The sequence below is a fragment of the Chiloscyllium punctatum genome, chromosome 36 (genome assembly GCF_047496795.1).
Source record: "Chiloscyllium punctatum isolate Juve2018m chromosome 36, sChiPun1.3, whole genome shotgun sequence".
NCBI classification, from domain to species: Eukaryota; Metazoa; Chordata; class Chondrichthyes; order Orectolobiformes; family Hemiscylliidae; genus Chiloscyllium; species Chiloscyllium punctatum.
The window spans coordinates 2,424,991-2,439,062 of NC_092774.1; the positions used below are offsets into that span (position 1 = coordinate 2,424,991).

The following is a 14,072-nucleotide window of genomic DNA, read 5'->3' on the forward strand; positions in this document are numbered from 1 at the left end:
CCCCGATTTAACCCTGGGGTCTCACCCTGATTCAACCTTGGGAACACTGACCATGATTTAACCCTGGGGACTCTAATCCCTTTAAAACCCCAGCTTCGTGCAAAGTGACTTGTTAGTGTCCAAGTGCAGGAGTAGCTCAAAGATTCCATCCCCATCGAGTCCCAGGAGACAAGGGGTCAACTGGGTGTGAAGTTTAGAGAGAGAGAGATCAAGGTGAAGTTTACCTTGTGGACCCATCCATCTCACACCACCAACATTCAGGCACTTGCTTATTCAGTCCACCTGGAAGCTCCGTGTATGTTGGAATCCCACCGCTACCACCATATGTTCGGTTCTTTTCCAGAGGTTTCACACACATGATGTAATTTACTCACACCAACTTCTGAAAACAGTTAAACTTTAATAAAGCCTGTACAAGCGAGGTAACCCCTCTGATACTCTTCCCAGGCGTGTGCAGTCAAGTCAGAAGAGAGACCCTGAACAAAGAAACTACATCCCCTTTATCCAGGTCAGTTGGCAATGCTTACAGATGCTCTGGCCACTCCCCCACAGTCACATGCCACTCAAGACAACCCCCAGTCACTCACAGTCACATGTTCCCCCAGCTCCAATGGGAGTATGAGATCATCCTCGGAGATAATGCAAATGCTATTGTTCCCATCCTGGGGAATCATTATGCAGATGATTTCCTGACTCAGTGATTCCCCAAGACAATGTCGGTGTGATGTGTCCAAGCTTCAGGGTGGCCCTGCAAATGGGTTCTGGCTTTGCTTCTTCCTTAGACAGTGGAGGTGTGCTGGCCTCAGTGTTGGGGATAATCATGCAAGCAAACCTGGCTATGAAAGGACAGAAGAGATTAAATGAGAGTTTAATTTGATAATAGGAGGGGGAGTAGTAGTAAATGACTAAATGAAGCATGAATTACACTGGACAGTTATCCACATTCCTGCATGCTATCTGGGAGACAGAATGTCACCCCAACCCACTTCCAGAATGTTCAGCTTTGCAGTCTAACTCTTTAATATTACATGAATGTCTACAGAGATATTCCCATTTAATCTTTTAACATTACATTGGGCTTCTCTATTAACCTGTGTTAAATTCTGACCAGTGTTCTCTACTCATTCTTTCATAGTGTAGGATCTCCCCTTCTCCCAACTTCTATCCCTCACAGGGTGAAATTCTGGCCTGAAGTTTGTCTTCTGCACCAAGATGTTTTCATCTGCTCATCCTGCTGTCCTTCTCACTTTGTGAACTGTCTGTTCATCCACATGAATTCTTACCATCTCTAGAAGTGGGTTTTTAAACTCCTCCAGCACAATTAGCTCTTAGCCCCTCATAGGTCTTCTCTCTTTTGAAAGTCAGCACCCATCTATCAAAATGACTATGTTTAATGTTTTACGAACTGAACATAAGCCTGACCTGGTTCCTTCTTTATGTTTCTGAATGGCTGTCCATACACTTTTGGTACCAATCCATAAGAACTTAAAATAGGTTGTTTGAACTCTTCATCATCTGTTGACCCCTCATCTGACAGTGAGACAAATACCTCACTAGCTCTGCCTACCAGTTTGGTCTGAACTGGCATTACCCATAAATTCTCAGACCACTTCATCTGTCTCGCCACTTTTTCAAATGAAATAAAGAAGGCTTCAGCATCTTTCTCATCAAAACGTGGCAGAGTTTTGACATATTTGTATATATCACTATGTTCTCTTTTAATCTCCATCCTGTTAACGACTTTGCTGACTCAGTCGCAACTTCTCTCACTTTTTGCTCAGCTAAGAACCTTCTCTCTCTTTCTTTTTCCTCTGTCTCTCTTTCTGTCTCCCTTTCTTCTCTCTCTCTTTGCTCAGCTAAAAACCTTCTCTCTCTTTCTTTATCTTTTATCTCCATTTTCCTCAATTGTAATTCATGTTTTTTTCTACCTCTAATGCACTTGTCTGTTTCTCTGACACAAATGTTTGAGTAATTCCTTTACAATTTCAGCTTTACTTTTGTCCTTGGTTAAACCCAAATCCAACTTCTTTGCTAATTCTAAAAGTATGGCTTTTTTCTTTCCTTCTAAATTTTCTGGCAAAGTTGAGAATCATTTTCAAACCCCAGAACCTCTTTAGCAATTTTAAGAGCCATTTCTCTCGCTTTTAATTTCACCAACAACAAGTCACCGAAATTAAACAAGTTGTCTCACCTATGTTTTATTTCAAGAAATGGGACACTAATCTGCAAATGTTTAAATCGACTGGGTTTTTCTCGTATTCCAAATGTTTACAAATCTGTCCAAATCTCAGACTGAATCTGTCTAAACCTGTTCAAATCCTGGACGAAAGTCCCCAAACTGTTACAACACGGGGTAAACCCCTCCTGCTAATTTAAACCTGACAAACAGAGAAGCTCATCTTGTGCCGTAATCTGTTAAATTTCAAGAGGCAAAGATCACTATTTGAAGGAAAAATTAACAATTTACTTTTTAAGTCCGATGGAAAATATTAAAGCCAACAACTATTTACAACTCCTTTTTCTTAAATGTTTCCTTTACCTCCCCACTCTACAATACTGAGCGATTAAAAACACGATTAAGATTTACAAAAAAAAATTCAAATTTCAAAACCAGCCAGCTGTCCAATCTTCTCTTTATATCTTCCTCTGTTATGCAGCTAGCAATCTGCAGTTGTTGGTTTTTTTGGTAGTTCTCCCCTTAACTGTTCGACGTATCTGGTTTTATACCTCAAAGCATCGGATCATTTCATTGGTTTGTTGTCATGAAAACACTAAATTCAAATTTGATTTAATTTTGGTATCTGGCTATAATTTAAACTAATTGACCGAATCGAATTTGTTTTTGTATCATGGCAACTCCTCTGCACTATAGGTTTCATAGTCAAATTTTACATTTTAGATTCTTTCCGCACACTTTGTGCCTTTCTCAGCCCATGCCAGCTTCCAGTCCCTCTTAAAGGGACAGTACATATCTAAACCTTCATAGCAGTATGATCATTAAGTACATGTGAGAGAGACCATTAGCTTGGAGGAGTTCAAATATACACTTCCTGAATTTGAGAACTGGTGGAAGGGCAGAGTGTTAACGCAGCAAGATTAGCAGCTGAAATGGCTGATGATTATGGGTTGTTGATAAAATCAAAGTTTGACTTTGAGCATCAATTCCAATCTGTGAGGGATAGAAACTGGGGAAAAGAGAAATGCTCAGGTCGTAAAGGAGGATGAGATGTCTTTGAAGATAATGCAGATCGTTTATAACAGGGTGAGATTCTCTAATCCAGTTTATCCTCAGGTATGATACAGCTGGATCACAGGTGGGAGGGATACCTATTGTGGTTGAAAGGCCTGTGGAAAATCAGGCAGTAAGATGTTACAGGCAGTATATCCTGGGAATTCTCCTGACTCTGTGGTAAAAAGGTCACAAAGCCACAGGTTAAAATAGGAGGGAAATCAAAGAATAAAGATAAGGAAATTAAAGTTCAATTATCAGAAACGTTGTTTGATTGAATGGCTGAGAAAAAAAACAGAAACAGGTGGAGGACAAAGTGGATATTTTTAGTTCAGAGAGGTTAGTCAAATTACAACAAAGCAGTTGTATCAAAAAGCGTACACAGAAGCAGGATCTGAGTGTGTCCCAGAATGTTAGGATCTTAAAATGGAAGTTTTAATGACGAAATGGAGACCATCACGTGTTCAGGTCGATATGTGGGAACACCACCAACTTCAAGTTCCCCTCTAAGCCACTGACCATCCTGACTTGGAAATACATCACCGTTTCTTCAGTGTCGCTGGGTCAAGATCCGGGAATTCACTCCCAAATGGCATTGTGGGTCAACCACAGCAGGTGGACTGCAGCGGTTCAAGAAGACAGCTCACCACCACCTTCTCAAGGGGGCAACTAGGGACAGGCAAGAAATGCAGGCCAGGCTGGCAATGTCCACATTCCACAGAAAGTATATGAGGGAGGATGGGGATGTGGGAGGATGGGGATGAGGGAGGATGGGGATGAGGGAGGATGGGGATACAGGAGAAATGGGAATGTGGGAGGATGGGGATGTAGGAGGATGGGGATGTGGGAGGATGGGGATGAGGGAGGATGGGGATGAGGGAGGATGGGGATGAGGGAGGATGGGAATGTAGGAGGATGGGGATGAGGGAGGAAGGGGATGTGGGAGGATGGGAATGTGGGAGGATGGGGATGAGGGAGGATGGGGATGTGGGAGGATGGGGATGAGGGAGGATGGTCATGTGGGAGGATGAGGATGAGGGAGGATGGGGATGAGGGAGGAAGGGGATGTGGGAGGATGGGAATGTGGGAGGATGGGGATGAGGGAGGATGGGGATGAGGGAGGATGGGGATATAGGAGGATGGGAATGGGGTAGGATGGGGATACAGGAGAAATGGGATGACGGACGATGGGCATCTCAGAGGAGAAGAATGAGGGAGGATGGGGATGAGGGAAGAAAGGGATGAGAGTGGATGGGAATGTGGGAGGATGGGGATGAAGGAGGATGGGAATGAGAAAGGACAGGGAAGAGTGAGGATGTGGATGAGATGGGGTGGGAATGTTGGAGAATGGGGATGAGGAAGGATGGAGATGTGGGAGGATAAGGATGAGGGAGGATGGGGATGAGGGAGGATGTGTATCGCGGTAAGTGTCACAATATGGCTCCAGTTTTATCCTCCACCACCTGGCTTTCTCAAATATAGCATTTAGTCGCAAACCCTAACATTCTTTTAAACATGTTTTGTTATTTTCTGTAACCGATGATGATATTTTAATTATCTATGTGTACGAGTCCCTATGAGTCTTTGTCCCATCAGTGTTCCTAACTTATCACTGTTTTGAAAGTATTCAGATCTACCCGTTCTGGTTCTGAAGTGGATGACCACACAATTGCCAACATTGGAGTTTATTTGCCACAGTTTGGTCTATTATTTCTTGCTAATTTGATGCTTCCTGATGTTTTATTTACAGTGCTGCTTATCTTTCTGTGCAAAGAATATTTGGATCTGGTGTTTTTGATCCCATTATTAAAATCGCTGATCACCATAGTGGGGTCACATATACTGGGAGGAGGTGGGGGTGATCACACCGGACTTGTATTTTTATATTTGTATTTGTTTGTGGGATGTGGTCATCATTTGCTAGGCTGGCATTTACTGCTCATTCCTAATTGCCCTGGGGTCAAGGATGGCAGATTTCCATCACGAAAGGCCATTAGTGAACCACATTGATTTTTACAAAGGACAGAGGTTACATGATCGCCATTGGTATATTATTATGATAGATTTTTAATCATTTCAAATTTCACCATGTCCCACTGTGGGATTGGACCCCATATCCTGAGAACATTAATAATGGATTTCTGGATTACTGGCCCAGTGACATTACCAATATACCTCCCCTGATACAATGCAGAAACCCAGTGTAATGTTTTCGGGTCATATAATCCCAGATACCATGGCAGACAACCCCAAGAAATATCTGGAATCAAAATCTGACTTAATGATGACCATGTAACCACTGTCGATCCTCAGAAGAAAATCCATCTGGTTTACTGATGACCTTTGGGGAAAGAAATTTGCTATTTTCCATGACAGCTCCTCGTGAGGGAATTCCCATCATCTGATCTTGTCTTGGAGACACAGTATTGAGATGGATGGTCCAGTCGGTTTTGGTCAGTGGTAACTCCAAGACATTAATAGTGGGGGATTCAATGATGATAATGAGATTGGATGTGAGGGGGAGATAGCTCTGGTCTCCTTTGTTGGAAATGGTCATTGCCTGGCACTCATGTGAAAGTTCCTTCCTACTTCACGACCCAAGAGAGAATGTGGTTCAGATCTTGCTCCGTAAGGAGATGGACTGCTGCAATGTATGAGTAGTTATGAATGGTTGTTATACATTGTGCAATCAACTGAAAACATTACCACTTCTTTCCTAACGATGGAGCAAAGGCCATTCTTAAAGATGGTTGGACTTGGGACACTATTATGAGGAACTGCAGCTGCGAGGTCCTGGAACCAAAGTCATTCACATCACACAGCAACAGAAAACTTCTTTTGTGCTAGTCATGACCTAAAATGTATTTCTGTATCATCCCCTCAATCTGTGAAAAGCACCACACTGGTTTCTGTTATGCTTGTATACAGTTTCCTCGATATCTGTACAATCCCACAATACAACTATGTTCTGTAGAATCCCCTTACTCTGTGTATAGTTCCACACATATCTGTGTTTCTATGTATTGGTCTATGGACTAGTGACCAGTTATCGGTGGCAAAAGCCTTTTGCCTACCAACAATTGTGTCATTAGTTTTCTGGGAACTGAACCTTTTGGGGTGGAAACACATCACAGAGAGAAGTCGTTTGATCTCCATGGGAGTTGATTCTCTGGTCTCTCCAGTTCCAACCCATTTTAAACATGAAAATCTGTTCCTCTTTCATTCAGGGGTTGTTGTAAGCTGTGACTTTTAACTGAGACGTCACAGCCCTTTTATCAGTGAACCATGCACTTTGTGTCTCGTGCAAAACAGTGGAAACGTTTGCAGAAATATGATTGAAAAGCAACATTCTAACTGGTGTAATAATCATAAGGATCACCTCAACAACCTGTTAATAGGAACCACTGAAATGTTTACAGGTATTCCTATGTCTGAAACCTACTTTTCCCTGTCTGTTTTTCTGACTGTGAGTTTAAGGAGGAGTTTATAAGGGGATTGGAGTTTTAGTTTGTTGTGTTATACACAGATGTTTATCTGTAGCTACAATCTTTCTGACTTCTTGCTCAGGACAAAAACTTGGTCCATGCTTTCTATCTACTTGGATCTGTTAATCAGATGAAATAGGAAATTCTGTGTAGTTATTTTAACATTTGGAACTTTGTGCTAACTCCAGTAGAGGGCTTGATATCCACTACACACTCGAATGAATCCTGAAAGTATAGTCCCATCTTCTAACTGTGTTTCTGTCGACTTCTCACATTCCGATTGGGGTCTGACACTGTAACTGTGTTTTTGTAGAGCCCCTCACTTTGTGTACAATTATGCAGTTACTGATATACTAAAGTATCCCTCACTGTGTGTGCAGTCCCACATTGTAAATGTTTCTCCATAGTTCATTTACTCCGTGCACAGTCAGCACTGTAACCATGTATTTGTACTTCGCTCTCACTGAACAATCTTGCAACTGTGTTTCTGTTCAGCTTTCTCACTCGGCATTCAGTCCCATAGTAAGTATTTCTGGAGCATTCTTTCAACCTGTATAAAGTCCCACTGTGTAACTGTGCTCCTGCATAGCGTCCTCAATTAGTGCACAGTTCCCATACTATCACCGTGGTTCCCTAACGTTCCCTCAATCTGTGTATTGTCTCCCACGATAAATGTGTGTTTGTGTTGTTCCCTCAGTCCGTGTACAGTCAGACACTAATTGTGCTGACACATTTTTCTGAGAGCCTTCTTTACATAAACTAAAAATCTTGAACTTAACAGACGATAAAATTCTCTGTGCAATAGTCCAATTTCCTATTCATACCTTCCTCGTGGACATGTTTCACAAAAGAATCTGAATGTTCATTGCAGGCTCTAACCATTCTGATGTGAGGTTAAAGCCATGATGTTGGAGGTCTTTTGCAATTAGTTTCAGTTCTGCCGGTCTGTCACCTTTCAGTAAATATATACCTGTTTGTTGGAGCAAAGAATAAAATCAGAATTTGATTTTCATATCAGTATCAATGTACTTATTCCTTTTAGTAACCAAGTCCCTCTGGGAGATCCCCCTGCTCAGATTAAACCTGACTGTGATCTCTGAGAGGAAGTGGAAGGAGAAGGAACTGATCTTGATGTTATCACTGAGTTTCGGACATCTGTCACATATTAATCATAAACAATCATTGTGCTGCTAGAAAGCGGGAACAGTTCCTTGAGAGGTTTATGAAGCTTTCAATCTATCTCCAGTCTTAAAAATACTAATCACATCAGCTTTTTGCTCATTCTCTGAGCCTGTTCCCTTTGCTTGAATTTATAAACATATATTTGTTGTCGTGTATTCTTATCATTTCTGTAACTCCTTCAGAAATCTAACAGAAACATGTCAACTAAAAATATCACAAAGTGCTGTCAGCAAGGAATAAAATACTGAAACTCTTAACCAACCAGATTGCATTCTTTGAAGAAGTCCCAGAAAGTATCGACAAGATTAATGTACTCAATGTAATACATTTGGAGTTACAAAAGGCCTGCGAGATGATATAAAATCGCAAAGACCAAATGGTGTAAATCAAAGGACAACAACAGAATAGAAAACAAGTTGGCAACTAAACCAAACCACGAATAGTGATTAAAGGATGTTACTCAGATTGACAAATGCTGGGAAGTGATATTCTACAAGGAACGGTGCTAGGAACACTGTTGTTCACCATTTACAGAAACAACCTGAGTTTGGGATTTGGAGAATATTTTGTCACTTCTGAAAGTGTAATATGCTAATCAGACACAGCACACATCATCAAAGGAAGTGATGCTGCATCACATGATCGTGCTGTTGCTTCCACAACTTTGGGTAAAATGTTGATATCACAGTAAGAGATTGGAAATAATTGTGGGTTTCAGAGTTAACACTGAATCGACAGTTCCCTCGAATAGATTTCTGCCTGTAACTCATCCCTGTAAGTAAACCACCCAGAACCCCTCGATTGGGTTTTTGTCATTGTATACAGAAACCACCACAAAATAAAAATGTTGAGCTTGTGTAAAACACTGAGAGCATACACAGACATACACACACATACTCGCTTTCACCCTTACAGCCAACAATGAGGCTGTTCAATGGTGAGCTTGTCTATATTGTTGGGGAAGGAGGGCACAACATTGAGGGAGTCTTGCTGTGATGATACAGGCATTTAGTGAGACAACAGCCAACATGCGTGTGAGACTGAGTGTATGTGAGTGTGTGTGTTGAGAGTGTGTGGGATTGTGTTTGAGAGTGTGTGTATGTGAGATATAGAGTCAGTGTGTGAGAGAGAGTGAGTCAGTGTGTGTGAAAAAGACATGGAGTGAGTGTGTGACTGTGCGCGAGAGAGGTTGAGAGTGTGAGTATGAGAGAGGATATATATGTTCTGAAGTTGAAAACATATACTGTACCTTTAAGAAAACACTCTATCAAAGGGACCTTTTCATGTGAAAATTTGCCAAGAATGTTTCGAAAGACAAAGGAAGGACATTCTTTTAGAATTCGCAAACAGGTTAGAATTGGGTGTAACCAGGGACAAAAGTAAAGCTGACATTGTAATGGAGTTGGTCAAGCACTGGGGGGTATCTCAGAAACAGACAAGTGCAGTAGAGTTAGAAAAACTTCAATTAAAACTGAGGCAAACAGAGTTAGAAGATAAAGAAAAGGAATGAAGAGCCATGTTAGAGGGAAAAGGAAGGGAGAGAAGGGACTTAGCTGAGCAAAGAGAAAAAGGAAGAGCAAAGGAGAGAGAATCTGAACTTCCAAAGTTGTGAATAAGACAGGAAAGTCATGTTAACAGGATGGAGATGAAGAGAGAAGGTAGTGATGTGTACAAATATGTTAAAACATTGCCACATTTTGATGAGAAAGATGATGAAGCCTTCTTCATTTAATTTGAAAAATTGGCGAGGCCGATGGAGTGGTGAGAGAACTTGTGGGTAATGCTCATTCAGACTAAGCTGATAGGCAGAGTTAGTGAGGTGTATGCAGTGCTGTCAGATGAGGGGTCAAGATATGATGCAGATGTCAAAAAGACTAGTTTGAGTGCTTATGAATTGGTTCCAGAAGCATATAGACAGTGGTTCAGAAACATAAAGAAGGAACCAGGTCAGACTTGTGTTGATTTGAAAGATTTAAACATAGTAATTTTAGATGGGTGTGGACCTTAAAAATAGATAAGATATGTGAGGCACTAAGAGAGGTTACACTGCCTGAGGAGTTTAAAAACTCACTTCCAGAGATGATAAGAATTCACGAGGATGAACAGAAAGTTGAAGAAGTGAGAAGACTGGCAGAGATGGCAGATGAGAATACAAGAGTGCACAAGGTGAAATTTAGCTTCCGAAAGGAATTTCATCCTGTGCAGGATAGAAATTGGGAGAAGGGGAGAGCCTTTACTACAAAACAAAGAATAGAGCACAGTGGGAATAGTTTACACAGGTTAAAAAAGAAGGCCAAGGGGGTGGAAATGAGATGAAAGGTGTTTTCACAGGAATGGACTGGGATACATAAAATTACAGTGCCTGGGGTTTAAGAAAGGCACTGGGAAAAAGTGTTTTCACTGCCAGAAGGTGGGACACATAAGATCACAGTGCTGGTCATTGAAGAAAGGCACTGTGGGAAAAGGTGGGTGAAAGAGGCTAAGCCAGTGGGATTAATGACAGTCGTAAAGGAAATACCAAGAAAAGTTGAGGAGCTGCAGAAGAGTGCACAGCCCCAAGGCAGGGGCTGGTTATTGAGTTAGTGCCTGATCGCTATAAAGACTTCATCTCTGTGGGTAAAGTTTACTCAGGAAAAACAGTTGGGGGGTGGGGAAACGGGAAAGATGTTACAATTTGGAGAGATATGGGAGCTAATCAGTGGTTATGCCCTCTCGTACAAGCTGACATCATCACCCAAGGAAAAGGTCTTTCACTGTCTACCCTATCTAATCCTCTGATCATCTTGTATGTCTCTATCAAATCCCCCCTTCACCTCCTTCTTTCCAATGAGAACAGACACAAGTCTCTCAGCCTTTCCTCATAAGACCTTCCCTCCAGACCAGGCAACATCCTGGGAAATCTCCTCTGCACCTTTTCCAATGCTTCCACATCCTTCCTAACCCATGGAGAAGTGGGATCAGAAAGACAGTGCACTTTTCTCATCTCAGTCATAACATAAAACAGGAGGCTCACTGTGGGATACCTGATGCTACAAACATGTCAGTGGAAGTAAGGGAATAAGAACTGGAAAAAGGATAAATGCCTTTGGCAGTTACAGAAACGTTCCTGAAGAGGGCCATTTTATCCCTGAGTGATAGACAAAAAGTAACCAAAGCCAGGCTGTTAGAATTGGTGAGGACGTGGAAGTTAGGATTCAAAGCAGGGACAAGTAAAGTAGACATAATTGGGGTAATAGCAGAGCATTTAAAACTGGAAAAGAAGCAAACTGATACAAGAGGTGAGTCAACTGAATTACCAAGGCTTCAGTCCCTGATGGAGCAGCTTGAACAAGAAAATGAAATGGGGAAACTCGAGCTTCAAGTTTGTGAGATATGATTTCCCACGCACAAAGTCATGTTGACTATCCCTAATCAGCCCTAGCCTTTCCAAATACATATACATCCTGTCCCTCAGGATTCCCTCCAACAACTTGCCCACCACCGAGTTCAGACTCACTGGTCTATAGTTCCCTGGCTTGTCCTTACCACCCTTCTTAAACAGTGGCAACACGTTAGCCAACCTCCAGTCTTCTGGCACCTCACCTGTGACTATCGATGATACAAATATCTCAGCAAGAGGCCCAGCAATCACTTCTCCAGTTTCCCACAGAGTTCTAGGATACACCTGATCAGGTCCTGGGGATTTATCGACTTTTATCTTTTATGCGTTTAAAGACATCCAGCACTTACTCCTCTGTGTTATGGACATTTTGCAAGATGTCACCATCTATTTCCCTATAGTCTATATCTTCCATATCCTTTTCCACAGTAAATACTGATGCAAAACACTCATTTAGTATCTCCCCCATTTTCTGCGGCTCCACACAAAGGCCGCAAGTCTTGCTGGTCTTTGAAAGGCTCTATTCTCTCCCTCGTTACTGTTTTGTCTTTAATGTATTCGTAAAAACTCTTTGGATTCTCCTTAATTCTATTTGCCAAAGCTATCTCATGTTCCCTTTTTGCCCTCCTGATTTCCTTCTTAAATATACTCCTACTTTCTTTATACTCTTCGAAGGATTCACTCGATCTATCCTGTCTACACCTGACATATGCTTCCTTCTTTTTCTTAACCAAACCCTCAATTTCTTTCGTCATCCAGCATTCCCTGTATCTACCAACCTTTCCTTTCACCCTAACAGGAATATACTTTCTCTGGATTCTCGTTATCTCATTTCTGAAGGCTTCCTATTTTCCAACCGTCACTTTACCTGCGAACATCTGCCTCCATTCAGCTTTCGAAAGTTCTTGCGTCAAAATTGGTCTTTCTCCAATTTCGAACTTCAACTTTTAGATCTGGTCTATCCTTTTCCATCATTATTTAAAATCTAATAGAATTATGGTCGCTGGCTCCAAAGTGCTCCCCCACTGACACCTCAGTCACCTGCCCTGCCTTATTTCCCAAGAGTAGGTCAAGTTTTGCACCTTCTCTAGTAGGTACATCCACATACTGAATCAGAAAATTGTCTTGTACACACTTAACAAATTCCTCTCCATCTAAACCTTTGACACTATGGCAGTCCCAGTCTATGTTTGGAAAGTTAAAATCCCCTACCATAACCACCCTATTAATCTTACAGATAGCTCAGATCTCCTTACAAGTTTGTTTCTCAATTTCCCTCTGACTATTAGGGGGTCTATAATACAATCCCAATAAGGTTATCATCCATTTCTTATTTCTCAGTTCCACTCAAATAACTTCCCTGGATGTACTTACGGGAATATCCTCCCTCAGCACAGCTGTAATGCTATCCCTCATCTAAAATGTCACCCCCTCTCCTCTCTCGCCTCCCTTTCTATCCTTCCTGTAGCATTTGTATCCTGGAACATTAAGCTGCCAGTCCTGCCCATCACAGAGCCATGTTTCTGTAATTGCTATGATATCCCAGTCCCATGTTCCTAACCATGCCCTGAGTTCATCTGCCTTCCCTGTTAGGCCCCTTGCATTGAAATAAATGCAGTTTAATTTATTAGTCCTACCTTGTCCCTGCCTGCTCTGACTGGTTGAGTCACTTCTGTTCTCAACTGTACCAGTCTCAGATTGATCTCTTTCCTCACTACCTCCCTGGGTCCCACCACCCCACCTTACTAATTTAAATCCTCCCGAGCAGCTCGAGCAAATCTCCCCGCCAGTATATTGGTCCCCTTCCAATTTAGGTGCAAACTGTCCTTCTTCTACAGGTCACTTCTACTCCAAAAGGGATTCCAATGATCCAAAATTGTGAATCCTTCCCCCATACACCAGCTCCTCAGCCATGCATTCATCTACTCTATCCTCCTATTCCTGCCCTCACTAGCTCGTAGCATCAGGAGTAATCCAGATATTCCTACTCCCGAGGGCCTCCTTTTTAAATTTCTGCCGAACTCTCCGTAATCTCCCTTCAGAATCTCAACCTTTTCTCTTCCAATGCCATTGGTTCCAATGTGGACAATGACCTCTTGCTGGTCCCTCTCCCCTGCGAGAACATTCTGCACCCTCTCTGAGACATCCTTGATCCTGGCACCAGGGGAGTAACACACCATTCTGCTTTTGTGCTGCTGGCCACAGAAACGTCTGTCTGTACCTCAAACTAGAGAATCCCCGAACATAACTGATCTCTTGGAACCTGACATACCCCTCGTTGCATTCGAGCCAGTCTCAATACCAGCAACTTGGCTGTTTGTGCTACGTTCCCCTGAGAATCCATCACCCCCGACATTTTCCAAAACAGCATACCTGTTTGAAATGGGTTTTTCCCACAAAAGACTCCTGCACTAGCTGCCTACCTCTCTTATCTTTCCTGGAGTTAACCCATCTATGTGACTGTATCTGAGAGTTTCCCCCCATCCTATAACTGTTATCCATCATACACTGTTGCTGTTGCAAATTCCTCATTGCTTCTAACTGTCTCCCCAACCAATCCATTCGATCTGATAAGATTCACAGCCAGCAGCATTAAAAGAACACCGTTAGAAAGGAAAGCTGCTCAAGGAGACATTGAGCAATAGCAGAGGATGGTATTGATCCATCGACCTCTGGATTATGGGCCCAGTGTACTCCCGCTGCACCACTCCACCACCCCTAACAGGGGAAGTGAAATGAATACTCTGCGTCAGTATTCACACGAGAGAAAGACAATGTTGTAGAGGACAATACTGAG

The 14,072-nt window shown here is 42.2% G+C and overlaps 1 long non-coding RNA gene across 1 annotated transcript in view; it reads right to left on the minus strand.

Annotated features, from left to right (window-relative positions):
• Nucleotides 1-380: 380 nt before the first annotated feature.
• The window catches only part of LOC140460170 (uncharacterized), a 29,023-nt gene continuing 15,331 nt past the window's right edge, over nt 381-14,072 (minus strand). Inside the window, exons 2-3 of the long non-coding RNA XR_011953894.1 lie at nt 7,539-7,684; nt 381-836 (exon numbers count right to left, since the gene is read on the minus strand). This is a non-coding gene — a long non-coding RNA (uncharacterized lncRNA). The remainder of the gene's footprint in view (nt 837-7,538; nt 7,685-14,072) is intronic.